Genomic DNA, 22,429 nt, shown 5'->3' with positions numbered 1-22,429 from the left:
TCCCCAAATGTCATTTGTCAAGGTCCGCCCCATCCAGGGGCTCTATCGGGGGTTCTGATGTGGTTCACAGCCTCTTTGAACTTGAACGGCACCCGGCTCCGAGCCAGAAATGTGGGCATTATGCCTTTCTTTCAACTACACAGATACTTCAAAAGGGCTGATCACGCTTATGAAATAGAAAAATTTTAACACTGTGTTTCAGGCCAACAACTTCTCTATCCGTTCCCCATGAAATAGGAAACGAATACATATTTTTAAAGGATGTCTATTTTAGAATATCTTTCCGATACAAATCAAGACCCTCTGATTCATATAGCCCATGAGTGTATATTGTATGAGAGAGCCAAAAGGGTGAAAAAAAGTCTTCTTTCGCCCGGAAACAAATAATAAACTCCATCAGGAAGTGAGGAACAGTTTGTAGGAAAAAAAAAAATGATTCTTGATTATGTGCTAAAAGCCTGAAGTGTTTTTTTGGACAGGTATTTTGATGTCAGTGTTTCTTGGATGAAGAATGAAGAATTGATAGGAAAATTTGTCTAGACCCCGGGCTGGGGTTCTGGCAGCACTAAGTTTGATCCAGCAGGTGGGCTCATACTGGAATGGGTCTTCAGCATTTAGCCGTGCTCCCGAGGCATGGGCTTGGCTGCATGGTCCTCTTCCGGGAGGGAGGGACGCCTGCTTGTTGCCTGGGACTCACAGGGCATCCAGCACTTGTATGTGAAGTGTAGATGGTGGAAGATGGAAGTGATAGACGGGCGTGGGGGCCATGCAGGGACCAGTGGAGGATGCTGCTTGCAGAAGGCTCTCCCCGTGCAGATTTTACTTTGAATACCAGCAACAAATCTAACAAAGAGGATTTTGCTTTTCAGAACTAGGTTCCCAGTCCCAGGCTCAGAACACAGACTTTGGAGCAGAGGGATGGGGTCAGATTGGGGCTCATGGCACTGAGGCTTTGGACAAGTGACTGACCCTTTCCCAGTGTGATTTCTTGTCTCTCTAATGGGGACAGTGACACTTCCCAGACAGGGTTGTTGTGTGGCTGGATTGAGGTCACGTGTAGGGAGCCCAGCCTAGAGCTTGCCAATCGGTCAGTGGCCTGCTACTGTGCCCGGAGTCTAGGGGTGGCCGGCCTATAGTCAAAGGGTTGGCATAATCTGGACTCTGATTCCTTCTTTGCCATGCTTGCTTTGTCCTCGGGGCAAGTCACTTAATTTCCATTCTAGAAACACAGACATAATTTTTGGTTATTAATGTCAGTAAATTTATTTGGACATTTCCAGCTGAACATTAGTCACCGATTTTTGTACTAGGGAGCAAATTAGTTCCATTTTTCCCCTCACCCAAGATTTCAGAGTGTCCTATCACATGGCTGCTTGATTACAATGTATTATTCGAAGTGACCTTTGTACGAAGCCTTTTTATTTTGTTTCTCGCTCCAAAAGGACTTTGCATTTTTCAGGCTGTGTCTTGACTTTAGTGGGTCTGTTCTGTTGGCTTTGGGCAGACTTGGCCCTGACTCCTTTGCCAACACACTTGAGTGCCCTTGGAGGGTGAGGGTGCATCCGTCAGCGCAGAGCCCAGGGAGGTGGGAGCTCCTGTCCCGGCAGGTTCCTCATTAAACTCCGGGTGCTCTGGTCTTCCTTTCTTCTCCAGTTCAAAAGGCCAGCCTCAAAGGTGAACACCCACTTGCCTGATTTGATGTCATGGCCCTGAGGCCACCCCCCACCCCCACCCCGCCCGGTCCGCTTGTCTGGATTCTTGTCATGGGATAAAGCCTTTATTTTGTTGTGTGAAATATGGCATAGGTGGAAATCCCTCCATGGGAAAGGCTGTGTCCTCAGAGTGGGCTCACGTTTGAGCTCCAGTGCTGACTCACTTCCTCTGGGGGGCTCAGGGTGAAGGGTTGAAGGAGGCAGACGAGGAGAAGGGCAGAGTGTGTCACAAAACACACCTTCAGTGAAAGGCGGGGCTCTTTTTGGGGGAAGATGGGATGGGTCTTTGGAGACCCCATGTTTTCCTATGGAGACAAAGTAGATCCTCCCTACAGAATGCTCTGGCTCATTTTCTAGATTACAGAAACAGGTGCTAGTGAATTAAGCTAAGAGGTCAGTATTCAGCAGAACCGTTCCTACAGATGTCCATGTTTCTTTCCAGAGCTTTCTTGTCTATAGCACACTTCTCCTCTGATGTACATACAGAAGAGGAAGTAAGAGAGGAGAGAGAGATGGCAACAGAGACACAGAGAGACAAAGAGAGACACCAGAGATAGAGACCCACAGACAGAGATAAAGACAGAGATATAGCGGGAGAGACACAGAGAGACTCGCGGAGACTGAGGTTTTTTCTTTTGATTTTTGTCATCTGCTCTACCTCCAAATTCCCTTTCAACCCAGAATGGGAGCTGGATCCTAGACATGGGTGGTCAAGAGTTACAGGTCAGGGTGTGGCCTGGGACAGTTTCAGAGGGCAAAGGGGTGGCGTCAGCACGTAGAGCTAATATTCAGACCCAAACACTGAGTCTCTGAGGCAGAAGCTCTCCCACAATAACAGGATAAAATTGGTATGAACGGACAAAAGCCAGAAAATTTGTGTCTCTTATTACATTCAGGGATTTACAGTAACTCTATCTGGGCTAACAAAATGTTGCCTTAGGGCACCTGCTTTAATGACTAGAAACCATGCAAATGCTCTTCCAAAGAGATTAGAATATTCCAGCTTCTTAAACAGGTAAAGATAAGCCCCCCGTGCGATCTTGGCTGCCCTAAGACGTTTGCTAATCAAACAGAAACTGGCCTTTGCTGCCACATTAATTCAAGTCATCCTCAAACCTGCATTGTTACTAGTAAAATTATTCCTTATAATTAGCGCTTGTTGTTGTTGTTTTTTCAGAATGTGGTTTTTCTGGCTCTGGGAGTGGCCTTGGTTTCATAAACAGCTGAATGTTTAAGTACTGGACGTAAAAATACTTTGAAACAGGAACCCAACCCCGTCCTTAATTTTGAAGTGAGGTTGACTCAGCAGTCTGTCTCCCCAAGCTTGTGGCAGCACTTCATTAAGTGCATCAGTAATTCAATAAATTACTTTTTGCTAATTTTGCGAACATCAGCTAAAGTTCAGTCTTCTATTGGAGATGTTATCAGGCTGCCCATTTAGATTCCTTTAAGCAAAGTCCTGATTTTGGCCCAATGTCACATAAGAATGCAAGAGCCAGAAATTTAATAATTTTGTACTGCATCGTGCCAAGCTAGGCTCGCTCTGAGCTAGCCAACAATATTCTTTCAAAGGATATTTCTTGGTTTTCATCACATGTGTGTTGTATTTACAAGAGTCTGTAAGGTCATTTAGAAGGGACAGTTAGAGATGTTAAACATGTATTGAGTGCCTACAGTGTATGTGCTCTGCGTTTAGTAGTGAAGTGACCAAAAAAAGTCACAATGCCTGTCCTATGGGTGTTCCATGTCCATGGGAGGCAGAACTCCTCACTTCCAGGGTGTGTTAAATGTAATGCTGGCTGCAGAGGTGGGCATGTGGAGGGGGTCCTAGAGGGGCTTCACCAGGTAGAACAGGCTTGGTTTTCAAGGCTATTTTCTTAGCAACAACAGGGCTAGAACATTCAAGACAGAGGGGCTCCCATGTGCTTGCCCAGCAGTGAGTAGTAGTCTGGAGAGCAGAGGTGTCTGGGTGGAGCTGGAGCCTGGGGATGGAGGGGATGAGACAAGAGGGTTGGAAAATCTGGAAATCTCCAAACACTTGTAAGCCATTGAGGAGCATGGGTCTGCTTGATGGACCAGTAGTTCTTTTTTTTTTTTTTTTGTAAAAGATTTTATTTATTTATTTGACAGAGAGAGACATAGTGAGAGAGGGAACACAAGCAGGGGGAGTGGGAGAGGGAGAAGCAGGCTTCCCGAGGAGCAGGGAGCCTAATGCGGGGCTCGATCCCAGGACCCTGGGATCATGACCTGAGCCGAAGGCAGATGCTGAACAACTGAGCCACCCAGGCGCCCCATGGACCAGTAGTTCTTAACCTGTTTGGAATCATGGCCACCTTGGAGATTCTGAGGAAGACTGCAAATTCATTCTGTAGCAAAATGCATATGTGCACACAGGCTTTCTGGTTTGGTTTGGTTTAGTTTTTACGGTTTCAACAAAGTCTTGCCTGACCAAAGCCCCGCAGTTTTCGGCTATGGAGACTGCATGCATCTGGACCAGATGCAGATTTAAGAGATGACGATGGTCTCATCTCGTGGGCTGAGTTTTAGGTGGCTTAGGGGAGCCAAATGGACTTCTCAAATACAGACAGTTGACTCTACTAGGGACTCTTTAACCTGGCTGGGACAATGTCCGTGCTTCCCTGTGCTAACCGTTCTAATTTTTCTTATTAAAACTTTGGTTACTGTGTACATTCCTGGGTATTGGACAGTATTCCCAATACAGTAACATGGAACAGGTCATTTAATAATGGCTGTTGTCATCGGAAGAGCCAGCTCATAGGAAGTAGGGTAAGAATGGGCTCATGAACCCCTTGTTGTTGGCCACCGTTGGCCTCTGATAGGTCCAAACTCATTTCTAGTTATTTCTTAATAACCTTGCTCATATGTTTTTAGGTAACTGAAAATATGTATTCTGTACAAGCTTTTCAGTTTACCAAAAACCAAAACGAGTTCTACCTTTTCACCTTAGATCGACTCTCTGAGGTTTGGCGGACAGTTTGACTCAGTGTTGAGTCTGAGTGTGTCACCAGCTGTGACAAGGGGCCTGAGACCTGCCCAGGGTCACACTGTTTGCTGCAGGCACCACTGTCCTGACCCAGATGAGCCTCTTTTCCTGTTCTCGCTGCCTCGCGGACAGACCCCCCCCATCGTCCCTCCTGGGTCTGACACACTGTCCGTGTGTGTGTGGGGGGGTGTCTCAGGACATGGAGGCCCCTCATCTACTTCCATGAGATGAATGCCCACCTTATTTGTCTGTTTGGGTGGAAGTGCATTCTGACCTTGAGCAGGTCCCAGAGGTGAGCTGTTACTAGCTCACTGCTGTGCATCCGTCTCTTGACTGCCTGGCTGGGGTCACACAGGCCTGTTCTTTTGGGGGTGGTTTCTGCCTGGCACGTTGCTTCCAGCGGGTATTTTAGAAGCCCGTCGCATGTGTATGTCTTACGTGTAGCGTGCTTTTGTTTAGCAAGTGATTTATTATTTGTTACATAGAAATGCATATCCTGAATGGATGGTGAGTGGCAGGCAGAAATCGATGACATCGATTCTGGTTATTCTCCTTTGTAATAGATTCTGTTGTTGTTTTGCGTACGGCAGTGATCCGTAAGAGTTTTGAGGAGATGATGCTTTCTTTCCTGGCTTGGCGTCTTGGCAGGTGGAGCAGCCTCAGACCCGGCTGGGGCCGAGGCTGGGGTGCAGGTCTCGGGAGCAGACTATGTGAGCGCCGCACTGCACGCAGCAGGGCCCCCCCTTCTGTCTGTGCGGGTGGCGGGACTGGGCAGACAGCATGAGCATCCCTGACCCCTTTGCTGTGACCTAACATCATTTTAAAAATTCAGACCTGGGAGCCACCAAGTCTGTGGACACACAAAGCCCATGGTAGAGCCATCAGCACTCTCTTCTCCAGGTCCGATATATGGGGAAGGGGGTGGTCATGGCAGTAAATAAAGCAATAGCTGTGATGGTACTAGTAACCACTGTATGATTGAGCCATTGCTCTGGACCGGGCCTACTCCCAGTACTTTCGTATGTGAATTCGCTATGCAGACAGCAACACGCGAGGCCAGAGTAGCGCTAGGCTTGCTCTGGAAAAGGGGGAATGCAGGCCCAGAGGGGGTAGGGCAGGGCGGGGACTGAAACTCACAGAGGGACCCGGTGGTCCCCAACATAGAGGAAAGGTGTGGGGGGCGCATGGGGCCTTTCGGGGAGGTGGACCCCAGCTTCGCTCAGGGAGCACAGTGATGGGAGGACACCCAGCCTTCCTGGGAAAGGTCTCCATCTGAGGAGGGCCCAGGCCCCATCTCGGGGCTGGGGGAGGCCGTGGAGAGCGCTGAGGAGGGAGGGACTGGCATGCAGGATGGATGGGGACAGGCTGGGAGAGCAGAGCAGGGCCAGGACAGGCTCTCTGGTGCTCTCTTCTGGCAGGTCGTGCATCAGAGTCACAGGGGAGGTCCCAGAGCACCGTGGGTATGTGCAGTGAGGTTGGGGAGCTGCATGTCTTACAAAGCACCCCCCTGGGAATCCCAACACCAGGGTGGAGAACGATGGGGCTTTCACCCAGGCCCAGGAATGAGGTCAGGACTTTCCACCATGGGGGCGGGCAGGAGGGAGGTATCGGCGCCTTGCAGGGCCAGCCAACACACGGAATGGTGCCGACAGCTCTTAGAACCCAAGCCATCGGGAAGGGACCAACTGAGTGTCCCAACCGAAAGAGACTTCTGTCCTGGCGAGTCTCCTGTGTGCTCTGCTCTCTTGCAAGCTCCTGCTCAGGCCGCTTTTGTCCTAGCAGAGAGCTGTCGATAGATAACCTGCCACGTGGTGTTAGTGACTTCACGAGGGCCGGTTCAAAGGGTTGCTTTTATTTTTATTTAAAGATTTTATTTAGTTATTTGAGAGAGAGAAAGAGAGTGCACGCACAAGAGTGGGGGTGGGGGGGAAGGGGCAGAGGGAGGGGGAGAAGCAGACTCCCTGATGAGCAGGGAGCCTGACATGGGGCTTCAGGGCTCCATCCCAGGACGCCGGGATCATGACCTGAGCTAAAGGCAGATGCTTAACCGACTGCGCCCCCCAGGCGTCCCCAAAGGGTGGCTTTTAAAAGGAGGACAGCTTGGGGCAGACGAGGCCTAAAGCAAAGAGGCAGAGAGCTGATGGTCGGGATTTCCGGCGGCGCGGTGGTGGCCGTTACTCCCAGCAGGCTCCTAGCCACGGGAGATGCTGGTGTAGTATTGACATGGCGCCCATTCATTCATTCAGTCACTTAGCGGATACCAATGGGAGACCTGCCGGGGATGGGGAACAGAATCCACAGGTCCTGCTCTGCATCTTTCCCTGGGGCCTAGCCTTCAATGTCTGTCTGTGCATCTGCCCCTGGGATTCCCCTGGAAGCCTGGCAGTGCCCAGCTCAGGCTTGTTGTAGAGACGGTGTGTGGTGAGCGGGCCAGGGGCACCCATCGTGGGCGGCCCTGAGGTCCTCAGGTCATCCAGGGGGACCGAGAAGGCCTTTTGTGCTGGGACCCGCACCCTGTTCCTGATTGTGCAGATCCTGACTGTGTGTTCGCCAGGGGCCCTCTTGCCACTGAGGTGCTCATGACCGAGTGGCTGCCCTCAGAGCAAGCAGGTGAAACCTGAGTGTGGGGCCCTTTTGCCGGCTCTCTCTTAAAGAGCACCGTCTGTCTTGTGGTCAGTATGTGTTCCTGTGATTCTCCTGGCTTTGGCATACAAAAGAGACCAAGGCCAAGGTGGGCCGGCAGCAGCATCATATAGGCAGGGCGGCTGTGGGGCCGTGGCCGGGCCCTGTCCTCTCCCTGGCTCCCCTCCCTCCTTCTCACTCCCTGTCCTCTCTCTGGTTTTCCCCATTCACAGCCTCACCGCTAGGGCTTCTTCCAGAACCCCAGAACCCCAGACCCCGCCGAGCTCCCGCTCCTGCAGACGGGACCCTGGAGTTGATGGGGTGACTGCCGCGACCCCAGACACTGGCCCCAGTGGCAGCGGCCGTAGCTCTGCCAGCGGCTGTGGCCGCCTCGTGCCCCTGGCGCCCTTCCCACCCTGCACTCCTGCCCGGGCCAGAGGCCTCGAGAGCCGGTACTTCGCCCGTCAGAGCTGCGCGCATGCCATTCTTTTGAAATGAGTAATAGCAAAGCTAGTCCAAGAAATAGCCAGTGTTTTCTCCCTGCTGTTGCCCAGTCTCAAGGGGATGATCCAATTGCCTCATCGCGTGACGAGTCCAGGGGACAGGGAGTCACGGTCCCTGACCCCTAGCGCCCAGGGCGAGGCCTGCAGGTCTGTGAAGAACAGGACGATGCAATGATTTACCCGGTTTGCTTCTGATTGAAAATCATTTTGAATCCGTTTGAGGGGCTCTGTAGAGAGAGTCTGCTTTGAGCAAAGTTCTCTCCAGACACCCCACAATCTCTGTTGGAGTGACAGTCTTTCTCTAAGGTGGTGTCCAAACCACAGGCATTTCACTCGTGGGTACCTCTGGCAGGAGCTGCGGGGGCCTGGGGAGGGAGTGAACCTCCGCAAGTTCCGCCTACTTCCGGCGCTCCTTCCCCGCCGCCTGATTTCTGGTGCGTGGCCGCTGAGCCCCGTGAAGTCGCAGGGCAGGGCCCAGTGCACTCTGTGTGCACACTGCCTCGTCTGGCTGCAGGGGGGTGACTTCTCTGCGGAGGGCTCCAGCGCATTCTGGCGGGCGGAGTTGACACGCTGTATCGCGATGCATGAAGATCACATTCAGCTCGGTGCGCGGGGCCGAAGATGGCTCTGGGAGACCGGCTGTGGGAACACATCACAGGAGGACGTGAGAACGAGCTGTGAAGGGCCTTTAGTGAGAAAGCGTTGGTGCTCTAAGTGGGGATGGGTTCCAGGGCCACAGCATGGCTTTTCTCGTCAGAAAGTCCAAGGGAAGGTGGGCGACATGTTTTTTTTTTTATTATTTTAAAGATTTTATTTATTTAACAGAGAGAGAGACACAGTGAGAGAGGGAACACAAGCAGGGGGAGTGGGAGAGGGAGAAGCAGGCTTCCCGCGGAGCAGGGAGCCCGATGCGGGGCTCGATCCCAGGACCCTGGGATCATGACCTGAGCCGAAGGCAGACGCTTAACGACTGAGCCACCCAGGCGCCCCATGGGCGACATGTTTTTACAACACAAGGTCACGTAGCTATGTGACTGCTCAGCAGGATTTCGCCATCAGCCCGCAGTCAGTATGTTTCCCTCTGCCCACCTCTCCTCGCTGTGCCTGCGGAATATTTAATAACCCAAGCACCAAAAACTGCAAGATTAACCGGGACAGCCTGGGCAAGTGTTCAACAGGGTCCCCTTGGATGACAGACCGTGGAAAACATGGCACGGACCCACGTAACTTGGTGCTTTCATCTTTCCTAAAAAACTCTTGGTAACATATAACCTTGAAATCTGCAGTTATGGAGAATTGGTGCAACCGTAGCCGAGCTTGCTACGGAGTAGCTGTTGTGATGAACGAACAGCCAGAAACCCCCCCCATCAGCACCATTCCCATGTGCTGCAGAGGAATTCGGAGGAGTCCCTGGGAGTCTTGGAAACGCACCTTCCCAGGCACGCAAGAGACTGTTCCTCTGACCGAGGCTAATGCAGTTTCCTGCGTTCTAGAACAGGACTGGCAGTCTTGCCCCATCCCACCTGTCTGAAGCCGGCACACCTGAGGGCTCGGCCAGGACTCGAAGACCCACTTCCATGACTGGCAAGCTGATGTTGGCTGTGGGCAAGAGGCCTCAGTTTCTCCCCCCGGGGATCCACCCATCGCTCTGTCTGAGCATCCTGATGATCCGGCAGCTGGCTTGCCCCAGAGAGAGTGATCCCAGGGAAAGCAAGGCAGAAGCCACCACCTCTTAGGACCTCGCCTCAGGAGTCATGTTGTCTTTCCTGCAGTATTCTACTGGTCACACTAGTTGGCCCTGTTCATGCAGGCAAGAATGAGCAGCCCTTTCCAAAGAGTATGTGGGGGTGAGGAACCCTCCTTTTTTTTATTATCCTGGGTTTATGAGTTGTGGCTTTTAGCTGGACACCACCGAATTTGACTGGTTAACTGAACGAGAACAGGAACTGGACAGAAGGTGACTGGATAGTTCTCAGAATCAACTGGAAGTCTGGAGAACAAGGCTCAGAAAAGGGACAGGAGCCCAGGAGGCTCTGAACCACAATTAAGGTGCAGCCACAGGAAGCTTTTGGTAAGGATGTGGCCTGTGGTCCGTGGCACTGATACTGCTGGGCACGGCTGGCAGCGGACTCTCATGGCTGGGGCTTCTGAGAACACTTCTGAAACATCCCTGGATCTGTGACTCACCCTGAAGAGTCGAAGTCTTGGGTAGGATTGATGGTCGGAGCCCGTAGCACCTCCCTGCCACAGTTTGGCTACAGGTACGTGGAAGGCGGGGCCGGCAGGTGGGATCCTGCACTGGCAGGTGTAAGGGATGCCAGGAAGTAGGAAGAGAGTGGGGATGCTGAGGGCAGCCCCCAAAGAGCAGGTGCTCACTCTACCTCCTGCTTTGTACTGAGCTCAAGGGTTATTTTTTGTCTCAAGTGTACCCAGCATTACAACATTAATGTATTCCTGAAAAGTTACGTTGATTTGATTTGTGGTTTATAGACACTGGCTAAGCTTAATACCTTTTAGAAGTCTGCAGATAATCCTTTTGTAAAGCAGCTAATCCTTTTAGAGAACAAATAATCACTTCTTAACCCTTTTATTTTTGAAGATCAAGACTCTGTATATTGGGTTTTCTCAAGGCAGAGTAGCCAGCACTTAGGCTTCCTCTTTTGCTCACAGTGAGGAAGTGTTTCAGGTTTATAGATAACTGCTTATAATCTCTCATGCTGTCTGAAACACACACACACACACACACACACACACACACACTGAGGGTTTTTTCTTTCTCCGCTGTAAATGATTCTTGCTTGGAAGGAAGTGTGAGCTATTACAATTTTTAAAGAGCTTGTATTTATTTGATCTTACCTGCTAGGCTGTTTAAAGAGCAATTTAAGAAGTAAGACCTCGGAGCATTTGCATGGGTGAAGATGCACGCATTGTTATACCTGGGAAGTCACATTTGGAAGATTCACCTTTCATATTTTTTTTCCTTTTGTAAGAGGCTTTCACATTACAGCAGAAATATTTTGTTCCATTTCCTCGAACTGCTTTCACGCTTCCTGGATAACAGAGCGGGGCCCCGAGGTGACAGCTGGGCAGGAGCCTGGACGGGGTGGGCGTGGCAAGCCAGATGGAGACTAGACTCTCCGCTCCAGGCTGGTGACAGGTTCTGCGCGTCCAGAACAGTCCTGAGGTCCATGGGAGCACAGAGAACCAGCTGATGAGGAACTAGAAGCAGGCGGGGAGACCAGTGAGACAGCTGCTCCCAAAATGTAATAAAGAGATGAGAGAGAGTGTCTGATAATGGTTTTGCCATTCAGGTGCCCCCATGGGTCAGGTGCGTTCATAGTTCCTGTTGCTTTTTGCCCAGTAACAGGCAGGTGCAGTGGAGTGGCCTCCCTCCGTGGTAGGTAGACTAATTCGGCTCCTTTTTTCTCTAGTGCTAGAACCTATAGGGGTCATTGGTTGATAGAAATGAAGTACTGGCTTATGTTTTCAGGGGCTGTGTTATTAAAGAACATAATCCTTTAACTACTAGAATCATACTCATTGGGGCAAGATGCCCCCCTCTGAGAGGGTGCAGGAGGAGGTTGTAGGTTCACTTAGTGGGACTGAGTTGTCTTTAGTCTAAGAGTTGCGTGTGCGTGAGATGTCAGCCCATTTTAAGGTTCTCTGGCTTGGATGAGTGAAATGAATTGTTCGAGGCCACATAACTAGAAGGCAGCAGGGCCGGGACTCTAGCCCAGGGTCGTCTGCATGCTAGACCTGGACACTAGGTCTCCCTGAGGAGAAACAGTTTGGAGAGGATGCTGCCTGGGAGTCCGGGCAGCATGTATGCGCCTCCTTCTGTCTTTCCAGACCATGATTCTGAGATAGTCACATCTTGGCATAAAGTATATAGCTGAAGAAAATACAAGTAACCTTTTTGAGTGAGGTATTTTAGTCATTTATATCAGAACACAGATGATTCTGGTTCCATGGTGGGGCATTAAGTAAATCACTTTCCTGATTTAATTTTATTGTTCAGGGAGAAAGGCAATTCCTACATACCTGGTGCATTTTAATGTACTATGTATTATTATTGTCTTACCATTATTATTTGAAGCATTATGGCTTTTTTCCTTTTTAGGTGGCTTTTCCCATATTTTATATTGTATTTAGCCATAAAACACAGAAAGCATCATCATTTTTTAGCTAAGAAAATTGATGCCCTCTACAAAAACTATTAGAGAGAATATTGATTTCCTACATACGGTAATCCTGAATTGCTTCTTTTCCTCAAGATTCGTATTATTGCATTAGTGGTAACCTTCAGATTTATGGTTAAAGCAGAACTTCAGAGAAGATTTGTTTGGGAGATTGGCTGTTTTTCACTTATTTTCAACCTCTTACACAAAGCATCTGAACAAACTTCAAAATTCCCTTAATTTAACAGAGAAACCATCCTCTGATTGCTCTTGTTTTGTCTAGGTGTCTTGCGGTATGCCCACTTCCTGGCCTGCTCCCTCTTTCAGTAAATTGCGTTTGTTACTACTGACAGGCCTCTGTGTGTTTCCTTAGAGCTTGGACTTTCGGAGCAGGAAGGAAATAGTCGAAAACTTAGTGCAGATACGGCAGTTCTTTAACTGTTTTGAAACGCATACTTGATCATTGCTTCATATCGATTCCATCCGTCCTTCTGTGGGAGGTTTTCCCTATGCCGATCCATTTCCTTTTTTCACGTTTTTAATGGTCTTTGTGCACGGAGAACCATTTCTTCTGGGCATGTGACAGATTTGCTGTGCTGGGTTAGATTAGCATGCTTGTCTGATCCTGAGTCCATCTGCAAGGCTGCCTGATGAAAAGGGAAAAATAGTCAACATCCTGTCCTGGATGCAGACTTGGAGGTGTGTGCTGGGAATTCGTGTCTCCCTTTGAAATCACATTTTGGAAAGCACAGTGTTTGGTAGATAAGGGCTGCACTCATCGTGTCACATCAGAGAACAATTGTAGCATTTAGTTTCATATCGTCCTGCTTTCAGCCCAACTTTTATAGCTGAACAAAACACTGAGCGCTGTGTTAGAGGTCAAGGTCAGCACAAATCAGCTTTCACCGTAGGAAAAGAAAATGAGCTGAATAGCCATGCAAAGTGGCATGTTTGTTAACTATAGCGATTGTTGTGAATAGATTTATGCATTCAGTTTGTTTGCACTTGTCAAAACCTCATTAATTGTAAGCCCGATGACATTGTTTGCTGTTTCAAATCAGTTTTAAATTACACATGTGCTGCTTAATCTTAAAAGTAAAATTAAACCTTGGATTGGTATACACTTCAAGTTACAACACTAAGCCATTCTATTTGGGGCAAGGAGTTTAATACTCGCTGTAAAATAAAATTAGGAGGTCCTTTGCATCCATGGCGTCTGACGGAATTACGTTCTGTCAACCGTAATTTTTCAGGTTAATTTCTTCCACGATGTATGCTATGTAAATAATAAAGTTATAAATACCTTTATACATTTAAATTATTATATAAATCCTTAGTATTAATGCAATAAGTTTTTTTAGGCAAATTACTTGGAAGTGTGGGTTGTATGGCAAATAGGTAAAATTGATATTTTTTAGAAATCAGCAAAGATAGGTATTTTATTTGTCTAACAAATATGGGGATTTATCAAGGCTCTAGGCCAGGTGCTAGGGACGCACAAGTCACGTGGTCACCGCCTCCAAGAACTTGCTAATCTAGCGTGACCTTTTCAAAAGGTTCCCTGGGACAAGTGTGCCCTAAGGTTTTCTGCCAGGCATGGTCAGATGGGTTGAGAGCTGTGACCTGAAGCAGGGGACCCCTTGAGAAGGTACAGGGAATGCCAGCCGCTTGGGCCACAGGACTCTCTTCTCCATCCCATTCCTGAGTATGTTGGTCTGGGCTCTGGAATTCTTAACTTGGGGTCTCTTGAGAGCTTGTGGATAAAACTCAGAGTTTGTAAATTTAGATGGTGAAAAAATTTACCCCTTTCTTTCCATAGAATTACCTTCCTTTGTCATCTTATATCCCTTGTACCTTTACAGTGAGACCCTCCGAGCCCATGCCTAACTCTTGGTGACCACTGGTCTGTTCTCCATCCCTCTAATTTTGCCTTGTCAAGAATGTCATATAGTTGGACTCATACAATGCAGAGCCTGTTGGGTCTGGCTTCTTTCATGTAGCGTATGGATCTCAGAATCATTCTTGTGCTGTGTATCAATAGTTCATCCCATTTTATTGAGTAGTGTTCCGCTGTACGGAAGGACCACCGTGCCTTTCATCTTTCCCCAGTTGGGGGGCATGTGGGTGGGTTCCAGTTTGTGGCACGTATGAATAAAATGGCTGTAAATTGCATATAAGTTTTTGTGTGAACCTAGGTTTTCAGTTCACTTGGATAAGTCAGTAGGATGGAGTTGTTGGATGCATGTCATGCATGTTTAATTTGGTAAGAAACTTCCAAATTGTTTTCTATAGTGGGTATACCCTTTGCTTTTCCACCAGCAGAGCATGATTGTTCCCATTGCTCTGCACCCTTGCCAACATTTGATATTGTCAGTTTTTTCCTTTTTTTAAATTTTTTTTTAGTCTTTTTTCCTTTTTTAATTTTTGCCTTTGGTATGGGTGAGTAATGGGATCTCACTGCAGTTTTAATTTGTATATCCCTAATGACTAATGGTGTTGAGCATCTTTTCCTGTGCTTGTTTGCTCAATGCCCATCTTTGGTAGTGTCTATTTAAATCTTTTGTCCATAAATTGTATTGTTACTCCCATATATTTTATTTTAGGTCATTAAAAGTATTACTCTGAGAATAAACTTCACTAGATGGCCCAAGGGAGCCACGTGACCAAAAAGGTTAAGAACCCTTGAGAGACACACTACCCTTAAAATATCTTTATTCTTTACATTTTTGCATTTGGCACATGTCCTTGTTCAAAGTCTGTCACGCACCATCTCCAAGGTAGCAGCTTGCCCATGATAGAATATATTCCTTCCCCATCATTCTTTCTGTTCTGTGTACATAAAATGGGATTTTAAAACATCACCCTCAAGTGTGGGCGGGATTCCTTACTCCTCCCTCCCCTTCAGTGAGCAGTAAGGCATTTCTTCTGTTTTTATTTATGAAATTCTTTGGCCCTCTTTGATTCTTTTCTCAAATGGAAGGAATCTTAATTTGCAGGAAAAATGCAAACCACTATATTCCAGGAAAATGGTCTTATTCCAGCATTTGAATTAGGAGCTCTTAATGCAGGATAGCAGCGTGAGTGTGTGCTTGTCTCTGCAACACCGTGGATTGACAATTTTCTGCCTAATCTCTGTGTTTCCATCACAGCTCCTCAATGGAACTCATGTCCCAGCAAAAATGCTTTCTATCTGCTTGAGATATTTTTTAAAAGTCTCTTGTGGACTCTTTTAAGTGGATAGCTAAATGGTGTCTTAGTCATTACCGAATCTATGACTCAAGTTTCAATACAGTCTTCAACGGCTAATATGTGTAGGTACCATAAGCTTATTTATCACCAACACATTAGTTTTGTTTTGTGCTTCTTCTGTGAAGGAACATAAGGTACAGAGATGTTGTGTTCTATTATTTTATTTTAATTTAATGAAAGGCCTGACTGAGGATTCTCTTCTTCCCCATCGGAAAGAAAAAAAAAAATTGAACGAGGAAAATAAATGCAGTGTGTATGTTGAAAATTCATGTTTGGCACACACGTAAAAATATGTCGAGGTGAGGAACTCTGACATGTGTTAATTATTGCTTTAGAAGGAGCACTTGTGATAAATTGGTGCCCTAAATTTTATATTTGGCACATTTAGCCTATGCAAACGAATGTTAAGTGCTTATGGTTTGGGGAGTAAGAGATATAAAAAAGCTTCTCGCCTTCTAGCTGTGTGCAGTCCCTCTGCGCCGGTGAAGCTCTCCGTGGGTACAAAGCCCACAACAGTTATAAAGAAAGAAGAGCCCCGGGGAGTCCATTGCAAGTCCTGTGAACTCACTTAGGCGGTTTCCGTTTTGGTGTCACTTCTATGGTTTTTCTCGTAGCCTACGGAGAAAGGAGGGTGGAGAAGGCGCTTTTGCTCATTTGCACACGCGTGTGCTCATGGCCACTCTCCCACTCAACCGTATCACGTTCCTATTGCGACTGTGACAAATTAGCATACAGTTAGCAGCTTAAAGCGACACCTGTTGCTTACGCCCAGTTCTGGAGGTCAGAACGCAGCCCAGCTTCTGTCTGCGTCTTGCTGGTTCTCTGCTTAGAGGCTCATAGGACAAAATTGGGGTATTGGCGGGGCCCTGCTTCTTGTGGGAGGCTCGGGAATGGATCGCTTCCTAGGTCAGTTGGTGGGGTCCGCGTTCCCACGCAGGCTGTCGGCTGGGTGACCCTCAGGTCTAGGCAGCCCCTCTCCGTGGCTCCTGGTCCCCGCCCTCCAGCGTCAGGCCAGCGCATAGGGGGTCCCTCTCCTGCTTGGGTATCTCCATGCTCCCCGCTGCCACGTCTCTCTCATTGGTGCCTGTGAGGGCTCCTGGGACCACACTGAGCCCATTCCATAATCCAGGATGCTCTCCCTGTGTTAAGGTCAGCCGATCAGGAACCCTAATTCCATCTGCACAGTCCCCTGCCAGGCGCACCTAGATTAGCCTTTGATGGAGAAAGCCGAGGGGTGGGGATCTTGGGGGATGTTCTCAGAATTCTGCCTCCCAGCGCCCTACACGTGCACATTAATAGCAAAATCACAAAACTCAAGGTTCTCCTGAGTGACTGTTTGCAGCACAAGGATTTGTTTCCATTTCTGAGACAATATGTGCTGAGATAATTCTGTGATATTTACACATTTGGTGTTTACGCCTCATGGACTCCATTATACATATCTTTAGGAATTCTCTTTACATAAATTAAGATGATTTTCCTCCTTCCCGAAAACATAGCAACATGCGGCACATTCTGGATGAAAATGAGGAATTGTTTACACCATGAGCCAAATTAAACTCTGGGAGGATTTTGATGCACGAGAGATAAAACGTGCTCGAATGTATGGCGTATTTTAGGTCTCCTAGGGATTTCTTTGCAAGCATCAGCACAAATTAATATTAAGAAGCGATTTGATTATAACATCAAGACTATGTCTGAGGTTCCCTGGCATTTAACAGAGAAAGCAATTTTAGACACACATCATTGTTTTCCTCCGTGGGGCTGCCCAGGACACCCTCTGTCACCTCGGAAAGACAGATCTGCCCCGTGTGTGGAGTACAGGACCTCAGGCTTAGAGTTTGGATTCCTTCCTCTCTCCCCAGTCCCCACTCCTCCAAACTGGGCCATTTTTAGCAAGTTCTGTGGTTTCAAGCCTCAGTGTTCCTGCCATGGGGATGATAATCTTGCCTGTAGGATTTAATGAAGTAATATCTAAGAACATAATTTATAACTTAGGGAAAGCTAGATACTTGCTATTTAGACAACCAAACACACACACACGCACATGGAAAGAGGGAGAAGGAAACTAGTGATTGCAGCTCAGCTTTCTTTCTCACACTTGTTCTGAAAAATTCGGGAACCATTATAGAGAACTGAGGTTTCTGCAATAAAGGTTCTTTGCAGGGGATAATCTTGGAATCGAAAGCAAAAAAGATGAGGCTCGCCTTCCCCTTTTACTTAGCACTATAAGCAAGTTCTCGGAGGGTGCCGGGCGCCCGCCCAGCCTGCAGACAGAGTCCCAGCTCACAGGGTCCATCGTACTGCTTCCCCATCGCCAGCCCAAGTGTGAACACTGTTGTGTTAACATGATGTTCCTGTCCTTCAATGTGTTGGAATATTTATTTGCTCTGGGGACAAAGTCACACACATTTGCCTTTTGGGATGTGTCTTTGAAATAACCCTCAAGGAATAAGATGCTCCCTGCACATGGAACTTGGCTGCCTCTCCCAACGGGAAAACCTAATCATGGCTGACTTGGTGGTGGTTCGAGTTTCCCGGAATGCTGCATTCCTCCCCAAGGATAAGCACGTTTTTAGGACCTGATGGATGGTGGACCTTGGTCATTTCCCTAGTTCAGCCCTGACTCTGCCCAGCTTACGTGGGACGTGTGCAATGTGCCCTGTCCTCTTTCATGGGGAAAGAGGAGAAGCTGGTCCCCACCCCACTGGCCCGGTGAGGTTTGGCAGCACTGGGGCCCAGGGGCCAGCCCATTTGGAAAGGGCTGCCCTGGCTGGGGGGCGGTGGCCCGTCCATAAGACACAGCCGCAAGGAGGCAGCCGGGGTCTGAGGTCCTGGGGGTAGCACCCCCAGGAGGCCTCCTTCTTTAGATCTTGACACAGAGGACCACTGTGTCTCTCACTGGCAGTGCTGAGCATGGGGCTGGTGTTTGGGGCCCCGCTGGGATACCCCTCCTGAAAGGGGATTTCCTGCTGACCCTGCATGCCCTGGTTCTGCCCTCCCCCTCACTACCGCCGCCTCCATGAACCTTTGCGGTGCTTGCAAACCCTCCAGTTAGCCGGGGCTCCCGTCTGTGTCTTTCCTCTTCTCCTCCAGCTTTCATGAAGAGGCTGACAGCAGGGACATATGACTGACAGTGTCATCTCTCAGCCCACCGGCAGCTCCTCTGGTTGGTGTCGGGTATGGGGGTTCCCCTCCTCCTCCCTCTGCCCAGGAGGCTGGACTATCCTGCCTGCATGGTTCAAAGGTGGCCCTGCCCGCAGAGGGGTTGCTGTTTGGCTGTTGAGTAAGACAGAGAGTTTGTGATGAAAATCAACCCCGGGGCCTCTCAGGCTTTGGGCTGGCCCAGAGTGTGAGACCATCTCAGGCCAGCCCACTTCTGAGACTCGCACCCCTGTGCCGGGGCAGCCCCCGCCCTCCTTGTCCTTCCTCCCGATGACGGATGCTCGCGGTGTCCAGACAGAACTCTGCGGGCAGCTGTTTGTCACGTAGGCCCTTCAGACTGGAGCGATGTCTGGGCCCTTCACCTTCATCCGTGTGTCCCAGCTCGGCCCAAGGCGGGGGGCCCTTCTTCGGTCAGGGCCGTCTCCACCCAAGAGTACCTTCTCTGACCTGTTTTGCAAAACCCTCTGGCTTGGAGAGGCTCCCAGCACCCCCACAGGGTCATGCTGACAACACTGAGGGCTGCAGTCTCCCACCAGTGCCCAGGAGAGGGTCTGCTAAGAACCCAGGTCGTCACAGGACCGTCCCCAGGGTCCTCACCAAGACAGAAGCTCCTGGAAAAAGCTCCTGATGTCCGTCATTTGTACAAAGCCTCAAAACCGTGTGATTCCTTTCTGAGGCCATGAGGCAAATACGTATAGATTTTGCTATCTAATGTCCTGACCCTCCCTCTGCTCATCCTTGTCATCTTCCTCCTTGATGTGCAGGTGACCTCTGAGTCCCAGCTTTGCAGCTTCTGGGACCCATTCCCCTCACACGACAAAAGTTTGTGCACGGGGCAAACACCACTCTTTCTGCAGCCCCCTCACCTGCAGCCCAGCCCCACGCGCTCCACTGAACACAGTACACCTTCCAGTTTTCACTTAAATTTCAAAATTACTCTCTATTTATAAAACCTCCCAGGGGTTGATGTCTGCCGTATACTTAAAAGCAAAAATGGGAGGGGCGCCTGGGTGGCTCAGTCATTAAGCGTCTGCCGTCGGCTCAGGTCATGATCCCAGGGTCCTGGGATCGAGCCCCACATCGGGCTCCCTGCTCGGCAGGAAGCCTGCTTCTCCCTCTCCCACTCCCCCTGCTTGTGTTCCCTCTCTCGCTGTGCCTCTTTCTGTCAAATAAATAAATAAAATCTTAAAAAAAAAAAAAATGGGAGATACAGGCTTTCACTTATGGAATGAAGAAGCCACGGGTTTGAAAGGCACAGCAGAAGGAATAGAGTCCATGGTATTGTCATAGTGTTGTGTGGTGACAGGTGACAGCTACGCTTGTGGGGAGAGAACTTGAATCGCTGTCTTATACACCTGAAACTGATGTCACATTGTGTGCCGACTACAACTAAAAACAAACAGAAGTGTACGAACCTCACTGATCATGGCCCAGCAGAGGTAATCCCATGGTCAAGTTTGTATCAAGACTGTTTCGTTAGTGGGTATGGATTTGAAACTTGACATTATTTGAACTGTTTATTCAACGCCATGGCATTTAATTAATGGTGGCTAGTTTATGTATGTGCATGTATGTCTGGGCTTTCCCAGATCAGTAACCTTATGGAAGCACTGATTCTGAAACCCAGCCCAATGTGTGTTGTGACTCCCCAGAACCGTTTTATCCCAGCTCACCGAATGTTTGGAGTGTTCCTCCTGCTGATATTCTCGTGGCTGATTAGCTGTTTCTAATTCCAATTCAGTTTAAAGATTTATTTATTTATTTGAGAGAGAGAGAGAGAGAGTAGCATGGGGGGAGGAAGGGCAGAGGGAGGGAGAAAATCCCAAGCAGAAACTGTGCTGAGTGCAGAGCCTAACATGGGGCTTGATCTCACGACCCTGCAATCATGACCTGAGCCGAAATCAAGACTCAGAGGCTTAACCGACTGAGCCACCCAAGCGCCCCCCAGTTCAAAGATGACTAAGAGTTTGTTGTTGCTGTCCTTTTAAAAGATGTAAATAATTATTCTTGGCACAGTGAACGCAGCCAGTCTAAGAACTGAGAGAGGTAGGAGGAGATCTGGACTCACGATCCCTGCGTGTCTGTGCTCCTCCCTCCAGAGAAAATTACATTCTCCACAGGCATAACGCTGACGTTTTTATTCCTGAAAATACTTGAAAAACAAAATGCAGAATCACATGAAGGTATTGATTCCAGTGACCTGGCAACAAAATTTTTATTAATGGGATCAAGGTTTGAAATACCTGACTTAAGCTGTATTTCACATGACAGTGCCTTTTTAAAAATCTGCATTTTCCCCACCTCAGGAAGAAATAAAAGGTACCTCCTCATGAATCATTTGATTAAAATTCTTCTCCAGCACGCTGTACTGTTCTCTCATTGTGGAATTGTTGAAAATCAGGTGATTTGCAACTCTATACTTGCCCAAATGAAACCAGGAGTGTGATTGATAATTAGAATCCTGGACTCTCTGAACTGAAAGTGGTTCTAGAAATTGCTCAAACCAGGAATGGCATTGTGCAGACAAGGAAACAGAGGTCCTGGGGCCGTTTTTCATCCAGGTAAAATCAATATCTCAGGAGGGAGAAAAGGGGGGAATTTCTGACTTGTGCTTTTTTTTAATAAACTACTTAGGAGTGTGTGTGTGTTTGTGTGTTAACCCTATGACTCTTACCTAGACATATTAATAAAGATGTATGAATTATATTCAAGTAGATAATACAATCTCGTATATTTTTTTAAAAAAGCTTTCATTCCCCTGGGTGTCAGACCAGCAGCCTCGTTGGGTTTGATGCTGGTTTAAAGCTGGGAGATCGCACTGTCCCCATGTCCTGCCATCACTTGTGTGCAAAATCGCTCTCCTGTTGGGGACTCAGTTTCTTTACTGTTAAGGAAATTGACCAAAAAAAAAAAAAAAAATCACCAAATGAGATAATCGTTGTGAACAAGCCAGCGTAGCATCCCCTTAATGGGCCTGTGCCAGTGAGTTGGGGAGCTTCGTCCTCATCAGGGAGTCCTGCTCTGTCTTGATGGGATTTGCTGCTTAAACAGACATTTTGTAAAGAGTAATTTTGTATTTTCCTCAATCCACGATATTTTTAGAGTTGATGTTACTTTTTATCGTCTCTCTTTGAGGAATACAACGTGAGGGTCTGATACACATATAATGAAATGATCACACAGTCAAGCTGATTAACACACCCATCACCTATCGTTACCTTGATGGGTGTGTGGTGAGAATACTTAAGATCTGCTCCTGTAGCAGGTTTCACATATATAGTGCAGTATTATTAACTATAGTCGCCCTGCTGTGCATTAGTCAGTCCCCAGAACTTGTCTTGTAACTGAAAGTTTGTACTCTCTGAACAGCATCTTCCGTTTCCCCCACCGCAGCCCCCGGCAGCCATCACTCTACTCTTTGCTTCTGTGAGGTTGACTTTTTAAAATTCCACATATAAGTCAGTTCATGCAGTATTTGTCTTTCTGTGTCTGACTTATTTCACTCAGCATAGTGTCCTCAAGGCCCATCCATCAGTGGTAGGGTTTCCTTCTTTTGAAAGGTTAAATAATACTCTATTTATATATATATATATATATATATATATATATATATATGTGTGTGTGTGTGTGTGTGTGTGTATAAAATGTATATATGTGTACTGTATTATGCATGTCATGTATTGCATGTATAATGTATATATGTGATACATATAATATGTTACATGTATGTAATGTATATATAACATATACATATATGTGTATAATATATAACATTATATATATGGATATCTGTCTGTCTCACGTTTTCTCTATCTATTCATCCATCAGTGGACACTTAGGTTTTTCCTGCATCTTAGCTATTGTGAATAATGCTGCAGTGAACGGCAATGACATTGGGGGCACAGATATCTCTTCCAGATAGTGATTTCATTTCCTTTGGATATACACCCAGAAGCGGAATTGTTGGACCAATACTACTTTTTTTTTTTTTAACAG

The 22,429-nt window shown here is 47.8% G+C and overlaps 1 protein-coding gene across 2 annotated transcripts in view; it reads left to right on the top strand.

The window, feature by feature from the left end:
- PTPRE (protein tyrosine phosphatase receptor type E) overlaps positions 1-22,429 on the top strand; it is a 150,483-nt gene that overhangs the window by 4,658 nt on the left and 123,396 nt on the right. The window contains exon 1 of one of the 2 annotated variants that reach the window (XM_036101944.2): positions 9,580-10,102. The exons of the other annotated variant lie outside the window; for it this stretch is intronic. The gene's annotated coding sequence lies outside the window, so the exon portion shown is untranslated. Of the gene's footprint in view, positions 1-9,579; positions 10,103-22,429 lie in introns of those variants that run through there. 2 annotated transcript variants of the gene reach the window in all.

The sequence above is a fragment of the Halichoerus grypus genome, chromosome 7 (genome assembly GCF_964656455.1).
Source record: "Halichoerus grypus chromosome 7, mHalGry1.hap1.1, whole genome shotgun sequence".
NCBI classification, from domain to species: domain Eukaryota; kingdom Metazoa; phylum Chordata; class Mammalia; order Carnivora; family Phocidae; genus Halichoerus; species Halichoerus grypus.
Note: the sequence above shows the minus strand (reverse complement) of the source record. Positions and strands in the feature narration are given on the sequence as shown.